This window comes from Delphinapterus leucas, chromosome 18 (assembly GCF_059928025.1).
Source record: "Delphinapterus leucas isolate spDelLeu-1000000601 "Yukka" chromosome 18, BTC_Dleu_Yukka2, whole genome shotgun sequence".
Taxonomy (NCBI): domain Eukaryota; kingdom Metazoa; phylum Chordata; class Mammalia; order Artiodactyla; family Monodontidae; genus Delphinapterus; species Delphinapterus leucas.
The window spans coordinates 32458066-32483174 of NC_143146.1; positions in this window are offsets into that span (position 1 = coordinate 32458066).

Below are 25109 nucleotides of genomic sequence, written 5' to 3' on the forward strand. Positions count from 1 at the left end.
ATTACACCTTATTAAAATGTGAAGATCATATCCTCGGAAAAGGTAGAAAAATTTCAAGTGTTATCTTTATCACTAAGAAATAGAAATAGAGTGTGATAAACAAGACAAACTGTAAGTCAAAGTAAGATGGTAGAAACAGGTCAAAATATATCCAAAATTACAATAAATATAAGCAAAATGAACTATCCACTAGAAACACAAGATTGACAAACTGCTTGCTTCTTTTAAAGATATATATTCTTTACAAGAGACATATCAATGAGACATACACATACAGAAATGTCAAAGGTAAAAAGAAAAAATACTATATAGACAAATACTAACCAAAATAACAACAACAATGGGAGCCATGAATTAACATAAGACAAAAGAGACTTTAAAGCAGAAAGCATTATTTAAGATAAAGAGGGTCTTTATTACATACTGATTTTTTTAAATATTAAATTAATCAGTATCACATAATAATCTATATTTGTGTGTACTTAATAACTTGGAAATTTATAAAACAAAAACTAATAAACTGCAAAAACTGATCTACCCATCATCATAGTAAAAGCTTTCAGCATACCTATCTCATTTATTGACAGATCAAGAAGAAAACATTTTTCAAGAGACAGATTTCAACAACAAAATCAACGTGCTTGAATTAATACACAGGTATAGAACTCTAGACCAAGCCATTAGAAAATAAATATTTTTCTGAAACATACATGAGACATTTACAAGAATTGACCAAAAATATGTCATAAAACCAGTTTCAATATATTTCAGGGAATCAATATATACAGGCCATGTTCTCACACAAAAATAAACAAGTTAAAGATGAAGGGATAAAGAAGATGTTTTATATATATATATATATATATATATATATGCAATAGAATACTACTCAGCCATAAAAAAGAATGAAATGTTGCCATCTGCAGCAACATGGATGGACTTGGAGGGTATTATGCTAAGTCAGACAAAGAAAGCCAAACACTATATGATGTCACTTATATGTGGAATCTAAAAAATGCAACAAACTAGTGACTAAAACAAAAAAGAAGCAGACTCACAGATATAGAGAACAAACTAGTGGTTACAAGAGAGGAGAGAGAAGTGGGGAGGGGCAAGATAAGGGTAGGAGATTTTTTTTAAAAGGCTTATTACGGGATTATACAAAATCATGTATGTGAAACTTTTGAAGGTTGTAAAGCACTATAAATTTAAAGACTCTTTCATTCAGTTAAAAAAAATAAGAAAAATAAATAAACAAGTTAAAAATCCATGCAACTAGAAATTCAGAAATATGCCCCCAAATAATGCATGGAATGCAAAAGAAATTATATTGGAAATTTTTCAACTACTTAGAATGAAGATCAAAGATATTGTTAGCAAGGCAAAAACTGAAGGAGAAATACATAGCCTTAAAATACTTTCAAAATACAAAAAGAAAAGCAAAAAATAGGTGAACTATAAGAAGTTTTGCACCAACTTGATAGAATACTACTAGCTTCATCCATGCTCTGGACTCCCTTCCCCGACCCAGACTTCCAGAAAGAGTGCTGCGTCACCCAAGGAGACTCAGCGATAGGAACTGATGACGTAGAGTGTCATGTGGCAATGAAACACACCCTGGCCCTGAAGTCACCTTCCAAAACTTTCCTGGCCTGCACTTACTCTGCGAAAGAAGAAAAAAGAAGGAAAACTGGGAAGAATTTTTCTTTTAAACAATGTGAATAGGTCGAGAACTGGGAAAATGATTTTTCTTTGATCCCTAACTGAAGTATCATCCATCTCCACCAGTCAACCACGCATGACCATCCAGGTTATAATTTTGGAGCTAGTAAAAAAAAAAAATGTAATGAATTGTATGTCACATCAGCCACAACTAAACTCCTACCATCACCTCTATTGCCTAGTCCCTTTAAAGTTTGGATTTGCTAAGAAGTGTGTCTTTGGAAAAATCACTTAAATGATCCCATTACCCTCATTTAATTTCCTCAAGATTAAAATATGACACATTTCTCTTAAAATATACACACTACTATATATAAAAATAGATAACCAACAAGAACCTACTGTATAGCCCAGGGAACTATACTAAATATCTTGTAATAACCTATAATGGAAGAGAATGTAAAAAAAGAATATATATAGATATATACATATATATGTATAATTGAAAAAAATAAAGCTTTAAGACAAACTTGTATACTGAGTATATACTCCACTTGGTCATAATATGTTATCTGTTTATATATTGTGAATTCAATTGGCTAATACCTTGATTAAATATTAATATTCATGCTCATAATAAATATTGGCCTGTAAAAAAAAAAAAACCATGACACATTTCTCAAATGTTTTCTGGTGAGGATGAGATGATAAAAATAATACAGCACAAGGTCTTGTGCCTAATGCCAGTTGTTATTATTTCACAGCTTTTGTCTGCCTCAGAGAAACACCTGACCAAGGAAATATCTAGAAGACACTTGACATCACCCTGAATGGAAGGTCTTAGCATATCAGAATGGAATATGAGGCAAGATGATGGTCAGCCTTGAAATTAAAAGGAAAACATGAGAGTCAGCAAGGCAAACACCAACAGTGCCCAGAGAGCACTGTCCAGTATTTATCTTGCCCACTATTAATAGCTACATAAGTCCAGCATGGACTGGACGAAGCAGGCCAACCAACCACGGGTGTCCCCATCTAGGCGGTAGTTTTGGTAGCGAGTTAAAAGGGTCCACCCTCTCCTCAACACTTGTCAAGGTGTGGGAAAATCTAGCAGTAACATTTGGGCCTTGTATCCAAGAAGACCCTGCTGAGATATAAATACTATGAAAACACGTTAGAGGTAAATAGTTGTGTTGCTGCTAATCTGAAAGAAAGAGGAACTTCACAATTAAATTCCAAAGTGAAGAGCTAGAAGAATGTCATCCAGTGCATGAGCTTGGGCTTCAGACCTGGGCTAGAATTTCTGCTCTAGTTGTGTGACCTCAGGCAAGTTATTTATGCTTTTCTGAGGCTGTTCCCTTATGTACAAAATAGAGGTGAAAAATATCTACCCTGTGAGGTGAGGTTTCATGAGTGCTTGAGCATTGGACAAGTTGTAGCAATTATTCACGAGAGGAAAAAGTAGGTCTGGAGCCGAGGCCTGGCTGAGGAGGACAGACCTGAACAGGGAGCCATTGCAGGAGAGACGGCATCCATTAAAAACATCACAAGCGCTCAGGTCTCTACTGGGGCCTGGTGAGGAAGTAGGGTGTACGGACAAAGGAAATGGGACACAGAGGACTTATTTCTCCCCCTTTTCTGATGGAGTCTCAGACCAGGCCCAGGAGCGAGAGAATGTTCTTTATTCAGAGTGAAGGCAGTTCAAACCCAGGAGGATCTAACCATGTAGGGTTGCTGGTGAAGTAACTGGTCAAAGAGCCCGGGCCTGTTTTGAGTCTTGGCTGCCCGTGAAAAGCAAATTGCTTCCCATGACATACCTCCTATTTCCCAAGCGGGACCTACCTACTGAACACTACACATAAATCCCAGATGAAAACAGTGTACCGGTTTCCCAGTAATGTAACTTTCCCAAACACTGCACACACAGATTTATAGTAACGTTGGGCAGCCATGCAAAAGGTTGCATTGTGTTCAGCAGTATTGCTTCTAATTTCAGGAAGATTTCGGGTGAGGACCTTTGAAGTGGGAGCTTGACTCATGCATCTGTAAATTCCTCATTTTCCACAGTTATTAAACCGCCCGTCGGTGCCAGGGTATGCCATTGTTCATTCACTCCTTTGGCATGCCAGCATGGGGGTGGATGCCAACCACACATCAGCCACAGAGGCACAGACAAACACTAGGTGAGGCGGGCAGGCGTCGTGGAGGCTAGATACTGCGTGCCAAAGGGACACATGCCTGGGAGCAGCCATACTGTCACTGCTCAGAAGTCCTCCGGCTCATGTGTGCTGAAAGATCCCCCTGGGCTTTTGCAGCAACATGGATGGACCTAGAGATTGTCATACTAAGTGCAGTAAGTGAGACAGAGAAAGACAAATATCAAATGATATCATTTATGTGTGGAATCTTAAAAAAATGAGCTTAGAAACAGAAACAGACTCCCAGACATAGAAGACAAACTTATAGTTACCAAAAGGGAAAGGGCAGAGAAGGAATAAATTAGGAGTTTGGGATTAACAGATACACTCTACTCTGTATAAAAGAGATAACCAACAAGGACCTACTGTATAGCACAGGGAACCATATTCAATATCTTGTAACAATCTATAACGGAAAAAAGATCTGAAAAAGAATATGTATATATTTGAATAATTGAATCACTTTGCTGTACACCTGAAACTAACACAACATTGTAAATCAACTATACTTCAATAAATAAACAAACAAACAAAAAAGAAAGATTCTCTGAGCTATGTAAGAGAACATGGAAGTGAGCTGAGTTCATCAAGAGATGACTTTCTTCATTCAGTAATAATAAAAGCACTCTGCACATGAAGATTGGCAAACATTTTACTGTCCCTCATCCACTATTTCTGCCCAGGCCACATTCCAAGGGTCGGGGAGAAAGCACCCAGTAGGGTCTCCCCAGCACATAATTGGAAGGCATATTTCTAGTTTAAGGGATCAACCCTGGCCACAGAAATAAGAGTTAGAACCTGAACAACATGTTTGCCTTAATTAGCCCTTTTCTTTGGAGGATAACACACTGTATATGAACTTCTTTGTTCTTCCTTACCCCAGATCACCACTACTAATTATCATTATAATGTTTTTGTTTTTTGTTTTTTTATAAATTTATTTATTTATTTATTTTTGGCTGAGTTGGGTCTTCGTTGCTGCACACGGGCTTTCTCTAGTAGCTGCGAGCGGGGGCTACTCTTCATTGTGGTGCACGAGCTTCTCATTGCGGTGGCTTCTCTTGTTGTGGAGCACAGGCTAGAGGCACGCAGGCTTCAGTAGTCGTGGCACGTGGGCTCAGTAGTTGTGGCTCGCAGGCTCTAGAGCGCAGGCTCAGTAGTTGTGGCGCATGGGATTAGCTGCTCCGTGGCATGTGGGATCCTCCTGGACCAGGAATTGAACCCGTGTCCCCTGCATTGGCAGTCAGATTCTTAACCACTGCGCCACCAGGGATGTCCCTACCATTATAATGTTTTAATAGTCATTTCCCCAGCAAAGGAAACTCTTCATCTACACTATTTCCTTTTTCTCAAAAATATCCTTATTAAATAGCTGGAAGAAGGCTATTATTATCTCATTCTCACATACAAATAAACTGAGTAGGCAAAAACCTAGATATTTAAACAGAGCATGGTCAGAAACTAATAAAACTAATTTGGGGATGTAGCTTGTGGAATCAACTTCATTACATCTGTAGTGATACCTGCTAACTCGCTCACAATCACATTTTCAGTAATTTATCCAGGACTAACTGCCTGAATGCCAGACATGACTGCATAGACGCAGCATCCATTCTAGGAAGGGTCACCAGACACATTACCTGCCACCAAAATGTACCTATAAACAGGCAGATGGAGCAGCCCTTTAAAAAGTCAATCACGGGCTTCCCTGGTGGCGCAGTGGTTGAGAGTCCGCCTGCCGATGCAGGGGACACGGGTTTATGCCCCGGTCCGGGAATATCCCACGTACCGCGGAGCGGCTGGGCTCGTGAGCCATGGCTGCTGAGCCTGCGCGTCCGGAGCCTGTGCTCCGCAACGCGAGAGGCCACAACAGTGAGAGGCCCGCGTACCGCCAAAAAAAAAAAAAAAAGTCAATCAGAACACACCTGAATTGTCTAACACAGGGTTAATTAACAGCACTACCTACATTTTAGATAATCCTCTCACGTGGGGGGCTGTCCAGTGCATTTTAGGATGTTCAGCAGCATCCCTGGCTCCACCCACTAGATGCCAGTAGCACCGTCCCTAGTTGGGACAACCGAGAATGTCTCCAGACATTCCCGAACGTTCCCTGGGAAGGGAAGAGGAGGCAGACAAAAGCATCTGCCATTGAGAACTGCTGGCCTAATCAATCAAAGACAAGTAACAATGGAGCACTACTCGCAGCCTGGCGTTATAGTAACCAGAGGCTAGAGGCTAATAATTAACATGTTCTTGCCTTCGTGAGACTAGAAGTAAAGATGCAGTTTACATTCATAGAAAATCATTGGGGGTTGAGAATTGAAAGTCTATGCAAAAGAAGGAAGCGGGGAGGGACAAATTAGGGGTATGGGATTAGCAGGTACAAACTACTATGTATGAAATAGACAAGCAACAATGATATACTGTATAGCACAGGGAATTATAGCCATTATCTTATAACAACCTATAATAAAGTATAATCTGCAAAAATGCTGAATTACTATACTGTACACCTGAAACTAGTATAATACTGTAAATCAACTACACTTCAACAACAAATAATAATAAAAATAAAAAGAATCTGTGCAAAGGGAATTCTGAGATGAAAGAATCACAGTTGGTCACAGCAAACTTCATGTAGGGTGTCGGCTTTGAGTTAGACCTTGAAAATGTGCAGACCTTGAAACATTAAGTGATGAAAGACTTTAGGCCATCTCTAAAGGGAAAACATTATAAACAAGGATCTGAATGCCAAAAACAGCACAAGAAGGACAGACTGCCAACTGACAGGTGCTGGGGACTGGTCTCCTTGCGACGGATCAATGTTAACTGGAAGGGGAGTGCCAAATACTGGTGAAATCTCTGCCCTATCTTATTAGTTGTACTTGATTGAAGATATAGAGGGCAGGCTTTCAAATTAGCTGATGAAAGGAAGCTAGAAGTAATAGTACAGTGGATGGCAAGATCAATCTTCTAAAAGATCTTCAGCACCTGAAGCAATGGGTTGAATTTCATAAAATGTTGTTTAACTGTGACAAATGTAAGATCCGTGCCTGCATCCAAAAAAACTAACTGCAGAAATAGAGTATAGAGGTAACAAGTTATAGCAAAGCAAATGTGAAAAAAGGAAAAGAATTACAGATTTTGTCCGCAGTATCTTCAATGGACATCAACTATAAAATATTAATGGCCCTTCTCTGACACCCTAAAAAATGTAATGAAATTCTAGGTTCCATTAATAGAAGTGTAAAATCTAGAATAAGGGAGGTGACAGTCCCCTTTTGAGTATGCATTTAGAAACTCACAGCTGGATTAGTTTGTTCACTTTTTTAAAGCTTATAGACAAACTGGAACATATTCAAAGAATAGAAAGCCCAGTAAGGAAGAAGTATGAAATCATACCACATGAGGAATTTGAATTTTTAATCAGGAGACAAGATAAACCTGCAAACATGATAGTTATTTTTGCATATTTAAGGATAGAATTAGAATCAGTAGGCAGAAGTTATAAGGAATTAACTTTTGGATCAAACATAAAAAATAACTTTCCTATGCTTGAAGTTGCCCAAAGATGTTCTTCTCAAGAGGAAGTGGGTTACCATCTGAGAACGTTCTAAGAACAAAGAACTTTATGAGATAATGAATGGCAAGAGGTTGGCATCTAGAAAGTACCTCAGTAAATTGCATCCATTACTTTTCATTTGTTTTTTATAACCAACTCTCCACTCCGTCTACCAGAGAGCTGCAGGCAGACCAACTAATAAATGGAGTTTTCAGCATCTTTAACTATTACTGGAAGGAAACTCAGGATCTAAAACATGTGGTTATAGAAATTATAAACCTAGAACTCCAGTTTCTTTTCTTTTCTTTTTTTTTTTTTTTTACAGTTAAACAAATTTCATTAAGTGAAAACAGTTTGTAACCAGCGTCCAAGTCAAAATACGGAACATGACCACCAGCCCAGAAGACTCCTCTAATGCCCCTTCTAGTCACTTAACCCCTATCCACCAAAACTAATCAGAACTCCAGTTTCTTAATTGCAGAGGTTAGGAAAGAGGTGACTGGTGCTTTAGTGCTTTCATGACATTGTAACCACGCAGTATAACCAACTTCTCGCATTTCCCAGCTTACCTTTTTTATTAAAGGCTTTCGTAACCATTTATCTTCATCCTCAGTGCAAGTGACCAAGCTACTCTCAGAGTAGAGTAACTGAGAACATGACACGCCCCCTGCATCTTCCCGCCAATGTTACACCGCAAACGAGGAAGCGCTCCCTCCCACTGACTCATGTGAGCATGCGCTCTGAAGCCCACCCAGGGAGCGTGCTGTCCCATCTCCCTCCCCCACCCCATCCTCGATTTGTGTGGCTTTACAGCAGGTATCAGCTATGTTAATATCCTAGCAGATATCCCGAATGTTTCCTCACTCAAGGTCTGATATAGGTCTCATCATAAAATGAGTAAAACACTACTTAGAATTGCAGGATATCCATGGCAAATTGAATGTAATCTGTCTTTGGTGTATAGTCTACAAGAAATTACTCTGCTAGTTAACAGCAAAATTCTTCCTTTGGTTGAAGGATTGCCAGACTGTCATGTGGAACTGGCCTGCCATGCTAAGCTTTCTTCTTGACGAGTGTGGGCGCACCCTTCTGTTTCTTTGCTTGAATTTGGTAAAGTTGACATCCCACCCTTGTTTGTGGCCTGTCTTCTTAATGTACTTTCTATTCTACTCCAGGGCTGGGACTAGCGTTAGGTCAGCGAGGCACCTAGGGCACAAAACTTCTGCTCTCATGCCTCAAGCTCTCCAGCTTGAATGTCCTACTTCACTCTTACTCAAAGAATGAGTTCATGTGCTACCTCCTTTTGAAAGCCTTCCCTGGTCCATCCAGCTGGAGGCTACCTCTCCCCACATGAATTCTCACTGAAATCTACCTGAAGCTCCTTTAAGGCACATAAAACCGTTTACCTTGATTTATAATTACTTAAACATTTATCTGTGACAGAGGCTGTTAGTTTCCCACCTCAATATCCACCTTCCCTTCACTTTAGTAACAGAACCTTGATAAATAGCTGGATACATCCACCCAGCTAAAAGACTATTTGTCTCAGTCTCTCTTGAAGCTTTTGATGAGTTATAATGGCGTATAGAATATATAATGTAATCTAGAATTCTCAGAAAATCTCAAGGAAAGAGCAAGGGTACACCCTTCTTCTCCCTCTTTCTACATCTTTGTGTATGGAAAACGGATGTGATGTCTGGAATTCCAGCAGCCATTCTGAACCACATAGTCAATGGTCTCATTCTGGGCAGGTGAAGAGGAAAGCTAGAAGATCGTGAAACGCTAATGATACTGTGGAGCCTTTATATCAGCTCTAGGCTGCTTCCCTCAGAACTCTTTTACAAGGGAGAGAAATAAATTTATGCATCGTTTAAGCCATGACACATGCACCCAAACTTAATTCTAACTAACATAGATTTTGATACCAAAAGGGGACTACTGCATTAGCTAAAATGTAGGATTAGTTTAAAGGACATGGTTGGATGGCATCAGCAATGACAAAACTATTACAGACTGGAAAGTTGGCAATCCTGGTAAAACAGTAGCTTAGCAGAACCTGGGAAGGTACAAACAAAGGGCAGTGACGTTAATGAAAATAATAGGAAATTTTTATTGTTGGTGTGTGTTGGCTAATTCTTGACACTGTCAATAATATTCTACAGAAGAGATGAACCCAGATTAGAGCTAGCCAATCTGCCAGCAGGGTAGGAGGGAATACAGCTTTGTTAAGAGCCTATAGCTGGCAGACTAAGTCTAACTTGGAGCCTTTTCAGACTGAACAAGCTGACTACTTCTTACTTCAAAGCGAAGCTATTGTAAGCCATGGCCAGAGGCAGGAGCAAATGCAGCCTTCAAAAGAGATAAACCCATGGCCTTTTGCCTTTTTCAGGTACAGTGTACTTCCTTTAGGAGTTTTCTGTCAAACGTGGAAGCAGTTAATTAGCAAAACCCTCCACATCTATTTTTTCAAATAGTCTCAGTTTGGGAGAGGGGAAGTTAGCAAAGCACAGAGGGGTGTATATAATAAAACAGAGTCTTCAGGCTCAACAACCTTATCAAGACAAGGTATCAGATTCTGGTTACCCACACATAGAATGAAATAGCAGCAAGTAAATTAGAAGCCCCCTAGGGTTTGTAAGATTTGTATTGCCCATGAAACCCTAGGCTAGCCAGCAGCATCAGGATTCCAATCTCTAAAACAATCCCTGAGTCCTCAAACTTATCCCCCAAAAGAGGTGGGTTAGGAATGCAGCCCCAAGAAAAGTCTACTCTCTAATGCTCACCTTGGAAAGACCATAGAGAAGAGGGGACCAGGCAGAGCATCCCAGAGAGAAAGCCCATGGCACTGAGGACAATGGCCATGGAAGTCACTCCACTGCCTGGGCTAGAGTCTTCACTATTCTCACCCAACATGATTTAAAAATTGCTATGGCCCAGAGTCTCTGATTTTCCTATTTTCTGCATGGAGGTTATGCTGTGGTCATTATGTTTCTACTCTACTGTTGAATATTGGGCATGATGGATGGGCAGTAACTTTTTGCCAGGCCATGCTGATCCCCTCTGGCATCTGAGGGAGCTGACTACACAGGCAGAGGTCCTTAACCTTGAGCTGGAGGCTGTAACTGCATTGCATTTTGGGGTGTCTCCATTGGGGAAGAGAGGAAAGGTGTGCCTGCATATCTGGGGAGTCAGTGGAGCAGATTAGCAGAGACTGATAATTTCCTACTCACCCCTTCTTTTTGTAACAGAACCCTGAATTTTATTTAGGTAGGCATGTTGCCTATTGAACAGACGGTGGGAAAACACTCAATTTTTTAATTAGAATTATGCTTTGGGAAGATTTATCTAGCAACAGTAGATAGTATTCATTAAAGGATAGAAAAACTGAAAGAAGGGATTTTGGCTGGAAGTCTACTGAAATAGTCAAGGAAGAATTAATGAAACCTAAATAAAGCTGGATGGAAGCGAAATAAAAGAAGAGATGGGGACAAAGAAATGCAAAGGTAGCTGTTCAGTTTGGTGATGAGGCATGGGCAGCAGAGCAAAGGAAAATGTTAGATATGACTCCACGGTCCCATTTTAGTGTCGAGGAAATGGTCATACCAGGAACTGAAACACAGAAAGCAGAAGAAAGAGCAGAGCTTTAACAAAGAAGATAAGCTCTGGTCTGAGTACATAAATGTGCATTGCTGGCAAGATACCCACATTGGTATTGTTACCGAATTAGATGTGGGGTCATCCTCTTGGGGTCCTAGCTGAACCAAAGCCCCCCGGCTCGGTCAGGGAGTTCTTTCCCACCTTGGGTTCTCACTGCCAATAAGGTAACTGAGTTTGGTGCAAGCAAGACAGGCTTTTATTCAATAGCAGAGAATGGGAAAGGGGAGCTCATGATCTAAAAGCATCTTCTCCCCAAGCAAAGATCAGGGAAAGCTTTTGTAATGAAAGGTCCGAGGGGAGGGATTGAGGTGGAGTCTGACAACATCTCATTTCTCAGAAAAAGGTGGGGAATTCTAGGAATCAGGTCCACACCTTCTTTCTGTCTTTGTATGGTCTGCACCATCGGGTCATGGCACCCATAAGGAGGATATCTTAGCATGGTAATACATTATAATGAGCATATAATGAGATAAGTGGTGACCTTTATCCTACTTTTCCGGCCATCTTAGGTCTAGCCAGTTCAGACTAGTTTTGCCTTAGTGGCATCCTGTTGATAAAACACAACTAGCCTGTATGGTTAAAGACAGTTTCTGTGCCTGGGGCTGGGTTGCATGGCATGGGTGACAGTACCTCACACAGACTTGGAGTCAGTGAGGACAGAGAGAGATAGACTACAAACCCGAAAATTCTCTGCCCAGGATAATAATTAAAACAGAGAAAAAGAAAAGGTCATTGAGAGAAAGTTAGTTGGTAGAGTAGAAAGCCAAGAATTGTCTTACCTGATTGAAAAATGTCTTACCAAAAGTCATTTTCCTATCTTACCAGTCAAGTTCAGACAGTGGTTCTCAAACTGTGGTCCCTGGACCTACAGCCTCAACATTATATGCGGGCTGAATTGTGTCTTCCCAAAATTTGTATGTGAAAACGCTAACTCCCAGTATCTCAGGATGTGACTGTATTTGGAGATGGAGCCTTTAAAGAGATGATTGATTTAAAATGAAGCCATTAGGGTGGCCCCTAATCCAATCTGACTGGTGTCCTTATAAGAAAAGGAAATCTGAACACACAAAGAGACACCAGGGATGCATAGGCACAGAGGAAGGACCATGTGAAGAGTCAGCAAGAAGGCAGCCATCTGCAAGCCAATGAGGGGCCTCAGAGAAGTCAAACCTGACAGCACCTTGATCTTAGACTTCTAGCTTTCAGAACTGTGAGAAAAAATTTTTTGTTTAAGCCACACAGTCTGTGGCATTTTGCTACAGCAAACCTAGCAGACTAATACATATGGAAACTTGTAAGAAATGAAAATTCTTAGGGCCCACCCTAGACCTACAGAATCAGAAACTGTGGGGATGAGGGCCAGCAATCTGTGTTTTAACAGATTCAGAATCTCTGGGTGATTCTGATGCACTGCTAAGTTTGAGAACCACTGGTCTAGAATATTCTAAGTTCAAGAAAGGAGGAGGCTAAAGTAAATGATATTATTCCCTTTTATTCTGAGGGGTCATATTCTTTATAAAGAATTATTTGGAACTAGAGATTATCATACTAAGTGAAGTAAGTCAGACAGAGAAAGATAAAGATCATATGATATCGCTTATTTGTAGAATCTAAAAAAATGATACAAACCAACTAATTTACAAAACAGAAACAAACTCATAGAAAACAAACTTATGGTTATCAAAGGGGAAAGTGGGGGAGGGATAAATTAGGAGCTTGGGATTAGCAGTTACACACTACTATATGTAAAATAGATAAACAGGGTCTTACTGTATAGCACAGGGAACTACATTCAATATCTTGTAATAACCTACAATAGAAAAGAATCTAAAAAAGAATATATATATATATGTATACATATATATATAACTGAATCACTTTGCTGTACACCTGAAACTAACACAACATTGTATGTCAACTATACTTCAATTTTAAAAAAAAGGAAAAATGAATGATTTAAATAAGGAGAAACAGGCAGTAACAATGTCTTAAATAATCAGCTTTAGTTTTCATTAAAACTAATTCACCTAATAACATCAGTATCAACTAAAGCATTCATTATGTGTGTGGCTATTGGCTACCAAATTTTAGGATGCCCAAGAATCACTAACGGAACTTGGTAAAAATACAGCTTCCAAAACTTGGATTCGACTGGTCAGTGTGGGATTTAGGATTTATATCTTAAGGAACATCAGATAATCTTGTTGCAGGCATCAGGAAACCACAAATTGTGTTTCTTTTCTTCAGTCAAGAAGTAGAAAGACTAGAAATGAGTTGAGGTAGCTACAGAGACCAAATAAAGAAATGTGAATGGCTTCGAAGGAATCCTCAAAATGTTATTTTAATTAATTATTTGTCTTCTCAGACAAACAGAATTGTGTCTTTCTCAGATAAGCAGAATTGTGAGGTTCTGTAAGATCAGACATTTACCCTGGGAACAGTAACTTCAGAGGATGCAACTTCAGGTAACAGGTTCTGACTAATGTTCCTCAGACTCTCCCACCACTTCTGGATGTCACAATTTTCAGTTCCAGTTAAATCTGAAGAAGCCACATCAAGACAGGTCCCTACTGGTAGCATCAAACAAATTTGATTTTTTTTTTGGATCTCAGTCCTAGACCACTTCCTGTTCTCCAAATAAGGAGAGTTAGTCAACTTGCTTAGTCATCTAATGGAATAAAATATAAAATTTCACTTTTTTGTCCAAATACCACCATGTCAAATAACACAAGGGGGAAATGCCCCTTTCAACCACAAACCAGGTTTCAAAACATGTGCTCAAATGTAACACTTCGGTAAATAAAAGTCACTTATACTGAAGATGTTTTCAAGTAATCATCTACTCCCTACAACGCTGTAAGTAAGTAAGTAAACAAACAACTTAGGTAAGTAAGTGGATTAGAGCGTTTTGCTGGTCACAGTTCTATCCAATTTTTTCTCCTAAACTGTGAACTCCAGTCCTTTCTTCAGTTTTTCAGATCAGTAAAAATATTTCAGTTGAAATATTTAATGATATTAAATATTTCTTTCTTAAGGGTTTCTTTCTATAACCACCTTCTCACAGACAATGTTTCTATTCAAAAATTCCAATGTGACAGTGGAGCTGCTAGGACAGAAGAATCACGCACTGATCTCCTGGGAACACGACCCACAGGCCTTCCGATGTCTCACACACTCTGCCATGTTGTTGCTGTTGTTTGTGACATGCAGGCATCCAATGCAGAAACCTGACAGGAAGTACTAAATAGTAACAAAAACTAACGATATTTTTAAGGGGTTTGGGTTAATTCGGACAAAGATAAAAATGAGGACATTAGCTCAGAAACAAACAAGAGAATTAAAATTACATAAGGGGGCTTCCCTGGTGGCGCAGTGGTTGAGGGTCTGCCTGCCGATGCAGGGGACACGGGTTTGAGCCCCAGTCCAGGAAGATCCCACATGCCGCGGAGCGGCTGGGCCCGTGAGCCATGACTGCTGAGCCTGCGCGTCCGGAGCCTGTGCTCCGCAACGGGAGAGGCCACAGCAGTGAGAGGCCCACGTACCGCAAAAAAAAAAAATATTACATACAGAAAAGAAAAGAGAAACTGAGAAAGACTATGATTCACCCCGTTTATGGCTTTATTAAAAAGTTCTTCCCTGAAAACGAGGGCTGGCCCTTTCTGCCACACAGGTTCATGTTTAACCGTGCTCTGTGGGTAATGGGAGAATCACATAGAACTCTGTTATGGGGCCCCATAATATACTATACTAGAACTATATTATGGGCCTCACCCCATTGGCATGGTCATGAATCCAAGTCTCTCAGCTGATGGCTGAGCCTCATGTAACTAAGTCGACTAAGCCGCACAAGGCCGAGTCCTTGTCCAACCTCTGTGTCCCCTACAGCCCTCTCTACCAGCCCTCCCAGCCCCTGCTGAAGGGCCTGTCACTCCTCCACAGTCCTGGCCCCCTTTCCTTTAGCCAATTCCTTTACCTCAGCAGGGGGCCAGGGGACTTCCTACCAACTCTTCTGAGGGAACATGCAGGTCAAGGTCCCACTAAAGAGGAAGGAGGCTGGTGAGTTCAACACCTGTTCACTGGGGAGCAGGGGCTAAAGCTAAAGCCACTTCCAATCTTGTTTCCATGAGGAAAACTTACTCCTCCTGCTAAAAATGACTGACTTTTTTCCTTAAGAAATATAACCCTGGCCTTATCATGCTACACTGCACTCACCTTTTTCCTGGCCTCGTTTTTTCACTAAAGAGGGATTCACAGCCTCTCAAAGACTCCACTTCTGCCTGAGCCATCCCAGTGAGTAGCCCTACAGTCACACTGTGTCTTTCTACTGTCAAGTTTCTCCTTAATTGCAGGGTGGGGAGATATTTATTAAGAAAACAAGAATTCCAGGGGGTGGGTAGAGGGAGAAATTAGGAATTTGGGATTAACAGATACACACTACTATATATAAAATAGATAAACAACAAGGACCTACTGTATATCACAGGGAACTATATTCAATATCTTGTAATAACCTATAATGGAAAAGAATCTGAAAAAGAACATATATATGTGTATATATGTGTGTGTGTATACATATATATATATATATATGTATGTATGTATGTATGTATACACACACACATCTGGACCACTTTGCTGAATACCTGAAACATTTTAAATCAATGGTACTTCAATAAAAAAGAAAAATAAATAAATTTTAAAAAAATTTTTTAATAAGCTACAGGGATATATTGTACAACACAGGAAATACAGCCAATGTTTTATAATAACTATAAATGGAATATAACCTTTAAAAACTATGAATCACTCTATTGTACACCTATAATTTATATAATATTGTGTATCAACTTCACTAAAAAAAAAAGATAAGAGATAACAAAAACGAAAAACAAAAACAAAAAACAATGAATTCCAGAGGGAGTTAACTTTCCTTACCATTGAAAAGCTGTCAGTCTATTCTGAAATAAGCACCATGTAGTCGTACACAGAGAAATGGCCCAGACCCAGTGGATGACCCTGCTCCCAAAGCAGGGACGAAGCAGAAATGACAGCACTGTCACCTCTTATGGACAGAGGGGGCCCTGAGAACCCCAACATAGGACATTACTTTATCATTGTGGAAGAAAATGGCTGGAGGAAGGCTGCTAGACGAGACTGAAGAAGAAAAAGTACAGGAAACTAAAAGTTGTTAAAGGAAAACAGCAGAAAGAATGAGATTGAATGGGTGTGATGTGATTATAAAAGTCCTATAAATGAATAATGAATTAACTAAAAGGCAAGTCTAATTGTGTTCTGATTAAGCTATTCCATTTACTTCATTACATCAGTCAGTAAATACATACTAGCTCCTACAATCGGGTTCTGTGATAGACATCAACCCAGTCCTCATGGGGCTTATAGTCTTGAGAGAAAGACACATTTAAAAATAATCATCCAAGTATGTATCGAATGTTATTGAGGAAAAGTACAAGATGCAATGAGAGCACGTAGCCAGAGTAACAGGTAGTGGGGTGAGCTCCCTGGGGAAGTGAGGGACAAACCAGAAGCATGAAAAGACAGTAACCAGGTGTGGAGCGGGCAGGGGAGGGACCTGTGGACAGGCTCTAAGAAGGAGCAGCTTGATGTGTTCTAGGAATTACACCAAGGTCCATGTGGCTGTGAAGAACTGAGCAAGAGAGAGGAAGTTGGGAGCAAGGGAAGAGAGGGAGAGGCAGATGGTCAGGGCCTTGTAGGATTCAAGAAGCCTTGGGTTTTTGTCTTGGAGGTAATGGGAAGCCATTCCAGGTTCAGCAGAAAAATGACTTCCAATTTGAGCGCTAGAACTGCTGTGTGGGGAAAGGATTGAGAGGATTGAACACAGGTAGATGGGGAAAAGCCCACTAAATGTAATTCAGGGGAGAGGTGAAGCTTGCTTGGCCAAGGAAAATAACTCTGGACATTTTCAAGAAGTACTAAATAAAAATGTAATTCAAATTTAGTGCTCCCTTACTTTAAAACTATTCAATGACTTTCCATCACACTAAAATAAAAATCTGAACTCCTTACCATGGGCTACAGGGCCTCAGATGATCTGACCTCTACATCTCTTTTTTTTTTTTTTTGCAGTACACGGGCCTCTCACTGTTGTGGCCTCTCCCGTTGCGGAGCACAGGCTCCGGATGCGCAGGCTCAGCGGCTATGGCTCACTGGCCCAGCCGCTCCGCGGCATGTGGGATCTTCCCGGACCGGGGCTCGAATCCACGTCCCCTGCATCAGCAGGCAGACCCTCAACCATTGCGCCACCAAGGAAGCCCTTTACTACAATTTTTAACTATCCGATTTGCTTCTTTGCTTGGAATGTAAGTTCCATCAGGGCAAGGACCATTGTCTGTCCTGCTCATTCTTGTATCCCTAGGCCTTGGTACAAATATTTTGTATAATGAGTCAATGTATGTAAGGAAGCAAAAGATTAAAGTGCCCTCCTATCCACCTCCATCCCAATCGAGTAAAATCTAGGATGCCTGATCTGAGCCAATGGTGATGAGTTTCCAGGATATCCCATACTTATTTGGCAGAGAACCATGGTAGCAAAGGTTTTTGTCTGTCCACTAAACGCTCTTCCCATTTTTATGGTAACAAACTCTTCTTTATTGTGAGACTCTTTCATCTCCCACACTCTGTGAGCCTCTCCTCAAAATGGCCAAAGTTCCACGCCTGCTGTGGTTGCACAGTGGACACTGGGATGGATATGTGACCAAAAATGTGCCCATCAGGGCTTTTAATGGTTGTTGAAGTTATTGGTCTATACAAACAATGTAAGCTGCCTGTGGCCAACTTGGGCCCTAGGCAGGGAGATCCTAAGAATAAGTCAATGCAGAGAAAGCAGTGATAAAAGAGGAGAAAGATGGCTTTGTAATTGCATGATAAGAACTCCTAGACCCATTCATTCCCAAAGCCGAGTTTACTCTTTGAACCTCCCAGTTAAGTGGGGCAAAAAAATCTTAATTTTAAGATATTTTGTTGTTGTTACTTAGACTTACTTAGAATCTTTATTAGTATATTCACCAAACGAAAGTTTAAGGGGATGCAATTAGGAAAACTGAGAAGTGCATTTTTTTCTTCTTTGAACTATCTATCTTCCAACTGAACAAGGGTTGAGTTCACATCTAATGGCCTGGTGATGGTGGAACTATGATTAATTCTATACAAAATGAAGATCTGTTCATTCAATACATAAAACATATACTGAACATACACTCTACTCCAGGTTCTATGCTTGGAGCTGGGTATAGAATGTTGGCATGACAGCCAGGTCCTTGTCCTTGTTTGGAAAATATAAACAGTAATAAATTTCATGTGAGGTAATACAAATGGAGAAGCTCAGGGTGAAATGCAGGCTCAAAGCAGGGAACCCAACCTGGTCAGCAGGGATCAATGACATGGGGTACTCAGGGCAGCCCTCGGAGCAAGGGCTGTCTAAGGCCAGACTTGAACTATGACTAGGATTTTGGCCAGAGGAAGGCAGAGGAAAGGGAGGAAAAAGAATCTTAGAGAGAAGCGTATCTCAAAGACCTAGAGGCAGGAAGATCTTGGGTCAGGAATGTTCTTGTGTGATAATATCAGCAGTCTGTCTAGGGAATGCCTCCATGGAATCACCTGTCACATGACCTTGTCAAGGTCACACATCCAAGTTTCAACATTTGCACTTCAATGACACTTTCCACACACCCACAATTTTATCCCACATTCTATCTTTTTTCATTTCTTTATTAAACAGATGCAATAAGGATGGATCATAATTATTAATAACATTATTTAATAGTCTCATTACAGGACAATACAATGATCACATTTATATCAAATAACTGTGAATGTCTTAACATTAAACTGTGTTTAGAACTTTATTGAAGTAATTTCTATCTAATCCTCCCAAAGATGAGGTTTCAGAGGCACAGCATGCAGTTTAAACTTGATAAAAGTCATGTCTTACACCCTCTGTAGAACATTATAATCATAAATTCCAATAATAAGTTTCTGTAGAGATGAAGTGGTTGTTTTGTATAACAAGATCATATATCTTCCAGCTGGAATAAAATGAGATTCTGAAAACAAAGTTATTGTACTGTTAAATGGGATATAGAAAAGACATTTCTCCTCCTCAGAACGTTTGTTATGAATTTAAACAGAAAATATTTTTATGGGAACAGCAATAATAACTTATGAAAAATTCTATTCCACCAAGTCTTTTTTTTTTAATGAATCAATATTTTGGATTACCAAGAACATTCTTCTAACTTGATATGTTAATATTCCATAAAATACCTTTGAGTTGAAATATTACATCACTCACAACTTTCATTTTGCCTTGTGAACACCAGATCATGTTAATTTTGTGCAAACCACATATTTGTTTTATAATGGAAGAAAACTATTTCTCACTTGCAAAAAATATATATTCAAGAGAAAAAAGAAAAAAAAGAAAAAGCCTCCTAAAGGCTACACTGGCACACATTTAGCTACTACAAACATTCTGTGGTTCTTGAAGTGAGCGAGTCACCAACCAAATTGGCAAACGTTAATATTGCTGTCTGCTTTTCATAGAGAGAAGTGTTTTGTTTCTGTTGGACACATTTTCAGGAAGTGAGGTAATGCCCAATTTTCCCCTAGGAAAGCGAGCCTGGGGCACGCTCAGAACTGGCTTGATGGGGCCATTGTTTGAAGGCAGAGGGAGGTGGTGGGTGGTATGATGAACAAGATAGTATTGAACTCAAAGGCCATGAGCATGAATGTTCAAAGTCACTGACGTCAATTAGACTTTTGAAGAAATGACTGTAGCAAGTGGCTTCAGGATTAATAAATCATATTGATCCTACAGGTCTTCCTTCCCCTTCTCTCCATCTGGCCCTTTATATAAAAGTTACCCTTTCCTGGGTAACCTGGAGTTGCTCTCCTCTCCAAAAAAAAAGGGGTGGGGGAGAAGATGCTTTCAGGTACTCTCTACACTGGTTGTAAAACATGAACCAAATGTCCTTCAACATCATGTGCTTGAAGGCCGTTGAAAAAATACATTAAGTGAATTGACGAAATGTCTCCATTAATGCCCATATTTCATACCATATATCTACCATCACAAGCAATTTCACCTAAGGCTGAAGCTTTCCTTCCTTCCCTGAAGTTGTAGTTCTTAAAGTGTGAAGGGAATGAATTACCTTCCTTTAAGGTTCTAGCCATTTTCCGTATATCAATGAAGAAACTTAGAAGTTACTAAAAATCTGGGCCACCAGAGCTTCCTGAACTTTCCTCTAGTACCTGACAGAAAGAGTAGCCTCCAAAGGGACTAAAGTCACAAGCAGAAAGAGTTGAAGCCTTGGGAGAAACTTGGCTTAATGAAATTGCTCCGGCATACCAGAAATGCTTTGGAAAATATTTTATGATTTTTATCACTTATATAGCAGCCAGTTATTTTATAATTACTAATTAGTTTGTTCTGCCTCAGCTTCATCTCGCTGCTCTCCCTCTATCGAGGTTATAAGATGCATTTTATCCACTTTACGTAGGGAAACTGTGTTCTAGAAGATTTTGTAAAGTGTTCACTGTTATCCCTGTGACCCTCGGGAAGAAGGCAAACCAGAGCCCAGCTGCAGGGATGCTTTCCATCTGGAATCTCTCTGAATTAATAATACTAATACCTGATGCTTACATAACACTTTGACAGTTTACCAAATGCTTTCACGAGTTTTATCTTATTTAATCTTAGCAATGGCTCCCGGAAAGAGATACCGCAGACCTGGGAATATTCATTCATTCATTCATTCTTCCCATATTTGGAAGAGGAAAATGAGACTTTAGGGAGAACCCTTGTAAGAACCCAAATCTAGTTCCAAGTCAAGAGGCTTGAGGCAGTGACTTATATAGCATGAGGTCTCAACAATGCCATCCTCCAAAAGAGAATTCAAATGCATTCACTTTTCGCCATCTTCACGGCCCGAGTTATGGCCAAATCGTTGTCATCTTTTACTTAGTCTCTTGTGGTTCTGACTAGATGCTTCTCTCTGCCTCCGTCTTCCCCTTCTAGCAGGTACTGCCAGTGTGATCTTTTTATATCATTTATCAGATCATGTCACTTCCATGCTTGGAACCCTTCACTGGCTTCCTTCTCACTGCGTGTAGGATTAATCTAAATTCCTCACTGTGGCCTGCAAAGCCCTCCGTGATCCATCTCCCAAAGACCTCTTTGACTGCAGGTGGTGCCAGACGCACAGACCCTCTCTGAGACACCAAGGTCATTCCACCTGAGAGCCTTTGCATATGCTCTTCTGTTTGCCTAGACCATAGGTCTCCAGGTCCAGGTCACATGCCACTTTGTGGGCCTTTCTTGATGAAAATAGCCTCTCCAATCACTCTCTATTACCGTATCACCTGGCTGTATTTCTTGATAGCATAACTATTTGAAATAATCTGACTTATTTCCTCTTTTCTCCTTCCACACGCTAGCTCAGTGAGAAATTGTCTTGACTCTACTGATCCCTCACATCCTTTATCCCTAACATATTGACTAGTATTCAATTAACACTCAAGAAAATATTTTGAATGAACTAATGAATACATGATAGGCACTTTTTATATCTATGCTATGGATCTAGTTATTTGATTGTATGGATGGAAATAATGTAGCTTATTAATTCCCTACTGATGGACAAATGGAGGGGACGTTGCCATTTTGTGTTATTATAAACCACACAGAAGCTAAAAACTTTCTTCTCATACCCTTGTGTATTTATGCAAATATTTCTGTAGGGTCAAGAGGGACGCAGGTTTTGAATTTTGATAGCTACCTAATTAGTAATATAGTTATCCTTTTCATTTTTCTTTGGTATATGAAGTCCAATAATGTTGGGGGTTTTTTGGTTGCTTTTCTAGATTTGTCATTTTCCCCCCTACCTTCCTTTTATAAAATCTCCTATTAATAGCTAAGATGAATGAAATAGGACTCTATCTATCAAAATGAAAGATATATCAACTTTCTATTTACCTAGTGTCCAAAATTCCACAGTGACAATTGAGAATTCATCAAATGATTCCTTGTCCTTCTCAAGGATAGCACATACATATTAAATCCTGTGCAAAATTTAACTTGTAAACATTTTTTACTAGAAATCTGTAAGAAAATTTAGGCATTTTTCAAGTCTACTGTAGCTAAATCTTGGGCTCCATTAAGCTGCTCAATCAACACTTAAAAGTACATATTTAAATCACTTGAAAAGATCTGTAGTGGTAAATCTGATTTTTTCTTGCTTTTATAATTACCCCCCAAACTGACTGAAAAAGAAAAGAAACTGAACTACACGAAGAATTAACAAAATTGACTCCATTATCTTACCCAATTAACTCTTCTTGTTTCTGCAGCCAAGGAGATCACCTCAAGGGCCTTGTCAATCAGGTTTAAATCTCTCAGGTAAATCCGAATTCTCATTTAAAGTACTCAAAAGAAAATTAAGCTTCAATATGGCCTCCTGCTTGTCCTGCTGGGAGAGCTGGCACTCTCAGATTTCAATTTCCCAGTCTCTTTTCATGCACAGTATTTTAAAATCTCAGAGTAATAGAATCTTTTTGTGACTAGACTGATCTCACTTTGGAAGAAGGTTCTCTATAACTTGGCTGATACTGCCTGCTGGGGCCAAAACAGCCATCACAACACCTTAACTCTTCTTCTCCTCAATGCATCCCCTTTAGATCATGTGCTCGGTACACAAATGGATGAGCAACACCATTTCGAGTTGGCATTTGTGATATAAACATTATTGCTCACAACGCAAATTTGAAGTTAACCAAAATTCCAATCAACCGTTTTCTCCTTTCTAAAGAGGAGTTTCAGTACTGAATATTTGATTCCTATTTGAGACCGATTTTTTAATATTGAATTTTTTAAAATTTCCTCAGAAGTTTTTACTTACAAGTGATTTAGTTATAAAACACAAATTCATATTACTAATAAATAAATAAGCTAGTTATTCTTTTAATCTTCCTTTGGTCTACCAGAGCCAAAACTGTGGTTGGTTTCTCTGTTTGTTGTTTTTTCTAAATGTATACTTTCTATACTAGAAGTAGCCACCAAATTAAAATGTTTCTAAATTGGTTGGACCTTATATGGTCATATGCCTTGAATCTTATTCTCTACTCTTGAGTGAAAACAAAAATGCAAGTGAATCACAAGTCACTCCAAAACTTCCTCACAGGAAGGAAGGGTCACTCTGGAGAAATCCCAACTATACCATGTTTAAAGACTTCCCCAAGGGATGCTGAGAATTTGCCACAACTGGGAAATATGTGAGCTGAATTTCCTGTTATGATCAAAGACCAGCTGGTTATTTCAGAGCAATTCAGAAATTCAAGGGATGAGGTCCTTGGAATATAAAAATACCATCCTCCATTTATGCAGAAAACCCAGAAACTGACTTTTTCTCTATCATTAAGGTTATGACTCAGATTAGAAAATGATCCTTAATCATGGTCCAGAGAAGTCCTACTTCTTTTTTTTTAAACAACTTTCTTGGAGTATAATTGCTTTACAATGGTGTGTTAGTTTCTGCTTTATAACAAAGTGAATCAGCTATACATATACATATATCCCCATATCCCTCCCCTCTTGCGTGTCCCTCCCACCCTCCCTATCCCACCCCTCTAGGTGATCACAAAGCACAGAGCAGATCTCTCTGTGCTCTGTGGCTGCTTCCCACTAGTTATCTATTTTACATTTGGTAGTGTATATATGTCCATGTCACTCTCTCACTTCGTCCCAGCTTACCCTTCCCCCTTCCCATGTCCTCAATTCCATTCTCTACAACTGTGTCTTTATTCCTGTCCTGCCCCTAGGTTCTTCAGAACCTTTTGTTTTTTTTTAGATTCCATATATATGTGTTAGTATATGGTATTTGTTTTTCTCTTTCTGACTTACTTCACTCTGTATGACACACTCTAGGTCCAACCAGCTCACTGCAAATAATTCAATTTTGTTTCTGTTTATGGATGAGTAATATTCCATTGTCTGTATGTGCCACATCCTCTTTATCCATTCATCTGTCGATGGACACTGAAGTTGCTTCCGTGTCCTGGCTATTGTAAACAGAGCTGCAATGAACATTGTGGTACATGATTCTTTTTGAATTATGGTTTTCTCAGGGTGTATGACCAGTAGTGGGATTGCTGGGTCGTATGGCAGTTCTATTTTTAGTTTTTTAAGGAACCTCCATACTGTTCTCCATACTAGCTGTATCAACTTACATTCCCACCAACAGTGCAAGAGGGTTCCCTTTTCTCCACACCTTCTCCAGAGTTTACTGTCTATAGATTTTTTGATGATGGCCATTCTGACTGGTGTGAGGTGATACCTCACTGTAGTTTTGATTTGCATTTCTCTAATGATTAGTGATGTTGACAATCCTTCCATGTGTTTGTTGGCAATGTGTATATCTTCTGTGGAGAAATGTCTATTTAGGTCTTCTGCTCATTTTGGATTGGGTTATTAGGTTTTTTGTTATTGAGCTGCATAAGCTGCTTGTATATTTTGGAGATAAATCCTTTGTCAGTTGCTTCATTTGCAAATATTTTCTCCCATTCTCAGGGTTGTCTTTCGGCCTTGTTTATGTTTTCCTTTGCTGTGCAAAAGCTTTTCAATTCCATCAGGTCCCATTTGTTTATTTTTGTTTTTGTTTCCATTTCTCTAGGAGGTGGGTCAAAAAGGATCTTGCTGTAATTTATGTCATAGAATGTTCTCCCTTTGTTTTCCTGTAAGAGTTTGATAGTGTCTGGGCTTACATTTAGGTCTTTAATCCATTTTGAGTTTATTTTTGTGTATGGTGTCAGGGAGTGTTCTAATTTCATTCTTTAATAGGTAGCTGTCCAGTTTTCCCAGCACCACTTATTGAACAAGCTATCTTTTCTCCATTGTGTATTCTTGCATCCTTTATCAAAGATAAGGTGACCATAGGTGCGTGGGTTTATCTCTGGGCTTTCTATCCTGTTCCATTGATCTATATTTCTGTTTCTGTGCC